Consider the following 6,000-nt stretch of genomic DNA (forward strand, 5'->3'; position numbering starts at 1 on the left):
GCTCTTTCCTTACAAAGTACAACCAAGCTTGTTCCCCTAGTAGGTAATCTCACTTGACCCTCACAATAATCCACAAGTACTATGTTTGTGTCCACTTTACGGTTGAAGAAACCAAGGCTTCAAGAGTAAGGATTTGTATAAGATCACAAAGCTTGTGAGCTGTAAGCAGCAGACATGTTCATCTGATAGGCTCTTGTTAATTATTAGATTACGCTGCCAACCTCAAACATGTGTGACCAAAGCCAAAAGTAACAGGAATAAGGAACCTGGACATGTTACTCACTGTGTACAAGAGTTAGGGAAGAACGTCTAAGCACTGTCAGTGATACAAACGGACAGATTCCCTGACTTACTTCTAACCTTTCCTTATACTGAAAACAGTGCACTCTATTCCTGAAGGAGAGTGGGACCCTGCATGAAATGGAAGTTAACTGTTCCCTTGTATTACTACTTGATGGTACCCATAGCATCTCGGTATGTTCTCAATTTGGTTACATTTTTGACAAATGCTGTCACTGACTCCAGCCCGGTCAAGACTAACTAGGCTGGTTGTTGGTGACATCAAAATGCTTTTAAAAGTATTTTCTTAATAGAATATCCAGTGCCCTGTGCAACCTATTTAACTGCTGTCAGTAAGCATGAAACAGAAACTAAACTTTGAGAGACACTTCTCAGTATATGGATAAAATATACTCATAAGAAGACACCTCTAAAAATAACTCTCCACTATGATTCCCTCTTTATGCATCTGGGCAGAGCTGTCATATTTCCTCTACAAAGCTTCCTTGTATGTTGAAACAGCAGGAATTTCAAACTGAACCAATATAATTGAGAACTACAATTTCCTTCACAAGACACGATTATTTTTATTAGTATTTTATAGAATTGCCTAAATATGATGGGACACTTTACATGTTAACTCTGCAATACTTTTGGTTAGAAAGCAAAGCAATTATGGTTTAAAGTTCTGTGCACCCTTCCCCTTTTTTCTGCTAACACTCGGTCTTCCACAAAATGGTCAGTGTGATCTCTGCAGAGTATGCAAGAAGTATGACCAAGGTAAATAAAGAACAGAACATTAAGCGCATGTCAAGTGAATCAGAAGTTTAAATCTTGTCATCTGCATGTGAAACCAGTAAACAGTTATAAGAGGATACAAATAAATATGTACAAATTAATAGGATGCAGTTAGTAACTTCCACTTTTCCAACTAGTGGCCTTTTGGCAGGCAGCCACATAATCTGCAATAATCTGTCACTACTGTGAAGCCCCACCTACTTCCGCTGCCCCACCCCATCCAAGCTATGATTGGGATACTTGTGGAGTGCTGATAAAATAATCATAAAAGCCCTCTCTATCTGTGAAAATGGAAATTAACATCATTTGTACTTTTAAGTGTTTAATATTTACAAATCTTAACCACACTATGACATCACATTTCAAAGCTTGCTTAAAAGTTTTTTCTTTTTTATGTATCAGAAGCATAGAGTACCTATATCACTAATATGCCTTTTTTTTTTTTTAAATATTTTTATTTATTTTTTTGGCAGACAGCGATCACAAGCAGGCAGAGAGAGAGGGGGAAGCAGGCTCCCCACTGAGCAGAAAGCCCGACACCGGGCTCGATCCCAGAACCCTGGGATCATGACCTGAGCCGAAGGCAGAAGCTTTAACCTACTGAGCCACCCAGGTGCCCCCTCACTAATATGCTTCTTGAATGAAAATGCATCCTATGTATGATTAGAAGACTTTACACATCTAACATGTAGAGTACTAGTGGAGTTTGGAAGTCAGGATTATACAGATTTTATGTCAACCTTGTTCTAAGGGTCTAGCGAAATCGGTAAAGAAACTATTAAAGGCAGCTTTCTTGGCTAATAAAATACTTCACATTAATTTTTCAACATACAAACCATGAGCTGTTAAACAAATTATTTACTTTCCTACTTCATCTAATTTCATTGTATGGACTACAGTTGTGTCATAAATTACCTCATGGCTAAGATGTTTTATTATTATACTTCAATAAGTAACCTTATGTACTAAAATAAAAACAAAAAAACTTACAAAACAAGATAAACATGATCAAATCATCTAACTTTTCTGTCTCTAAATTTGGCATTATGTTTAAGAAATGAATGCTTTCTATATTCTGTTTTCCCTTGCTAGAAAAGAAGAAAAAATAGGACATGACCTTGATTTTTTTTTAAGATCTCTAGGATGAATAGTGTGCCATTTTGAGTAGCTTCATTTTGAAATATTGTTTTACAGGAATATCAATCATAAGAACAAACTTCATCCATTTAATAAGAATAGCCGTGAGTATATTTAAAATTTTGTTTAAGACTTTTCTGACAAGATTATCATGTTTTATTTGCAGCTCAGTATTTACTTTACTTATCCAGAAAAAAAGGGGAAAAAAAATCAAAAAATTTATAAAAAAAAAGTTCCCACTAATATTTATTTATGTAATCTCAAACTACAAACTAAAATAAATAGAGCATAGGAATCCAGTGATTTTCGAGGTTGATTACTCTCAGCTGGACTTTGAGCTAAGGCCATAAATATTCACATGAAATTCAACAAAGAGTATATTAGCAATGTTTAGACACAAACCATATTTATAATAAAATGCTAAGTGTAAAACAAAATACCAAGCTTACTCACAGCAGATTGTCTCAAATGCATGCCTACATCTCTAATCCAACATATTAAGACTTCAAAAAAAATTCTTTAGCTTCAGCAATAAGTAAGACTGCCCCAGAGACGACTTTCATTAAAAAACTCCCTCCTGTTCATTAAGAAAGATAAAACGGAGCCCAGCTTAAGTTGTACGAACAACACCATGCTAACAGCACCTTCATTCCGAGAAAGGAAGTTATTATAGACACAGTTTTATAAATGAGGCTTCAAGAGAGTACTTCCTGGTCAGAGAGTGTTAACGTTAACAGCATTACATTAATGTATACAGCTTTACAGTTTGACATTTTGGTAAGAACTTTCTAAAAACTTTTTCTGAATTTCTCCCCCACTCCCTACAAAAGACAAAAACTTGGTGGAGTTAAACAAATCTATGAAATTCTATCAACACCTACCGTTAATGGTATCACGTAAAGATCACAACTGCTTATTACTATTAATAATGATACTGGTTTAAGTTGTAAAGTACAACTTACAAAGTACGTAATTTTACACTTACATGTCCTCCATTCCCCCTCTCCCAGTGTGCTAGAGTGAGGTTTCAGGGGATACAACACTAGAAAGTAAAGAAAGAATTTAAAGGACAACTCACCAATTCCTTGATAACGAAGAAAATGGAAATAACCGTCCACATTTTAATTCTCAAACTTAAAGTTCATTCTCTTTTACACATATGTAAAAGAAAACTTGAAGAAATGTTGTACAGTCCTAACAAGGAACTGCAGATAAAACAGCGTGACCCTGGCGCGGCACATTACTATGGGTATTGCAAGCTGAAAGTATTTCCTGTTAGGACGCCCATTGGTTCCCACAGGTGCAAGTGCCTTTGGGTGTTGCCGATTTACTCTTCCTTTTGTAAGTGAACCACTAAAGGAGATTTCAGATTGGTACAATCAATGCTAAGAACTATTAGGGTAGAGCTACCTTGGGCTAATTCAAGAGCTTCCCAAACTGGCTTGATTGTGAACTGGCAATTACTTAATTCAACAAGGCTGGAGAAAATTTATTTCAACAGACTTTCATTATTTTTGTAAGATGAGCTGTTATTAAGAATGTATGGGACTTCGGGCACCTGGGTGGCTCAGATGGTTAAGCAACTGCTTTCAGCTCGGGTCATGATTCCAGAAAGCTGGGATCCAGTGCTGCATTGGGCTCCCAGCTCCACGGGGAGTCTGCTTCTTCCTCTGACCTTCTCCCCTCTCATGCTCTCTCTCTCTCTCTCTCTCTCAAGTAAATAAATAAAATCTTAAAAAAAAAAAAAAGAATGTATGTGACTTCAGTCAACAAATACTAAATTGTTCTCTCTGTAAAAAGCACTGTTTTAGGCACCAGGAACACAGTAATGAACAAGACAAAGTCCTTGTGGTTACTCATACACTATCTAATAGACTTTTGGCAATTTCACCTAATGATGAGAAACTCCCATAAAGGCAGGGACTAAAAAAAAAAAATTTATGGAAATTTGTAAAGTCAAATGTAGTGCTCATTACTTAAAAACATTGTAATTAAGGCCACCACCTTGAATCTAAAAGAGCTTTTCCAGAATATAGTATATAAAAGTAGGATTCTTTATATTTTCAATGCTTTAAAAAGCCAGGTTGAAGGCAAAGGCATATGCTCCAGCAGGAAAAAGGAAAAACATCTTACCATGAGTCACCACTGACTAAGTTCTTTTAATTCAGGCTTAAAACACATTTCAAACCCAATTACTTTTACATGCAGAAAACCGGTAACCCCAAATTAATATCAGAAGCTTGATCTGACCAATTTTCAGGGTTAATATTACCACCCAAGAAAAATAACTGAAGTACTTTTATTTTATTTATTTACTTTTAAAGATTTTATTTATTTATTTGACAGAGATCACAAGTGGGCAGAGAGGCAGGCAGAGAGGAGGAAGCAGGCTCCCTGCGGAGCAGAGAGCCTGATGTGGGGCTCGATCCCAAGACCCTGGGATCATGACCTGAGCAGAAGGCAGAGGCTCTAACCCGCTGAGCCATCCAGGCACCCCAGTGAAGTACTTTTAAGGGGATAATGTCCCTGTACTGAATTTTATTAAAATTTTGGTCTTATTAGCCTTTAATGCCTAAGAGCGATGCCAACAAGCTTCTGTTAAATTTTGTTATAATGAACACAGTTTTCTTAGGATTTTAGCCAGACTGAGACATAATCATCTTGGATGTATGGTTTGGTGGCAGGAACAGCTTTTGTTTATAAACAATAAAGTAAAAATAGAGTAAATTCAAGATAGGTCAAAGACAAATGTAAAGCCCAGAGAGAGTAAAAGACACAGATAAACTCTACTCTTTCAAGCTAAATCTTAACTTCCTTAGGATTTTGCTACATGTGCTTAAAATAACAAAACATTCTTTTTAGCCAACAAATTGGAGGCCTCTCCCAAGACAAAGTGATCTACTTAGTCATTCAGTCATTTACTGCGCACCTACTATATGGTAGACACTGTTCTACAGGTTAGGAAACAGCAATGAATTAAAAAAATCTCTACTTTCATAGTCTACATTCTAGTATAGAAATATAAGATAAAATGGGACGCCTGGGTGGCTCAGTTGGTTGGGCGGCTGCCTTCGGCTCAGGTCATGATCCCAGCGTCCTGGGATCGAGTCCCACATCGGGCTCCTTGCTCGGCAGGGAGCCTGCTGCTCCCTCTGCCTGCCATTCTGTCTGCCTGTGCTCGCTTGCTCTCCCTTTCTCTCTCTGACAAATAAATAAAATCTTAAAAAAAAAAAAAAAAGAAAGAAATATAAGATAAAGTATTTGGTATGTCAGAAGGCAGTAAGCCCTGTGGAGAACAATATAATATGGGAGGTAGGAATAATAACAAGTCTACCTGTTTACAGTTGCAAATTGTTTACATCATGAAGTAAGGAATTTGCTCTGGAAGAGGAGAGCATCAGATCTCTCCCAGACTCTACCTCTGACTCAAGTGAACGACCACTTTGGATTGCAAATGAAAGGGAATCATATTTTATCTGTTGCTAACACTAAGAGAAAGCTTGGAAACTTCCAAAGACCTGAAGTTTGAACCCATTCTTTAGAGATAAAAACATCACTTAAGAAAAAAAATAATATAACAAATCCCAAACACTGAAAGTCAAAATTCACTTTAGGGTATATTACCGAGCCAAATATGAACATACAAGTTTCCAAATACTTGGTAACACTGGCACTGAATTTACCAACTGCCAAGGTCAGAAGTGAATTTTTCATTTAAGAATTATCTCTGTGGGGCGCCTGGGTGGCTCAGTGGGTTAAGCCACTGCCTTCAGCTCAGGTCATGAT

The 6,000-nt window shown here is 37.0% G+C and overlaps 1 protein-coding gene across 2 annotated transcripts in view; it reads right to left on the reverse strand.

The window, feature by feature from the left end:
* The window catches only part of TAOK3 (TAO kinase 3), a 182,899-nt gene that overhangs the window by 169,371 nt on the left and 7,528 nt on the right, over positions 1-6,000 (reverse strand). The window contains exon 1 of one of the 2 annotated variants that reach the window (XM_059408536.1): positions 3,293-3,401. The exons of the other annotated variant lie outside the window; for it this stretch is intronic. The gene's annotated coding sequence lies outside the window, so the exon portion shown is untranslated. Of the gene's footprint in view, positions 1-3,292; positions 3,402-6,000 lie in introns of those variants that run through there. 2 annotated transcript variants of the gene reach the window in all.

This window comes from Mustela nigripes, chromosome 8, assembly GCF_022355385.1.
Source record: "Mustela nigripes isolate SB6536 chromosome 8, MUSNIG.SB6536, whole genome shotgun sequence".
NCBI lineage: Eukaryota > Metazoa > Chordata > Mammalia > Carnivora > Mustelidae > Mustela > Mustela nigripes.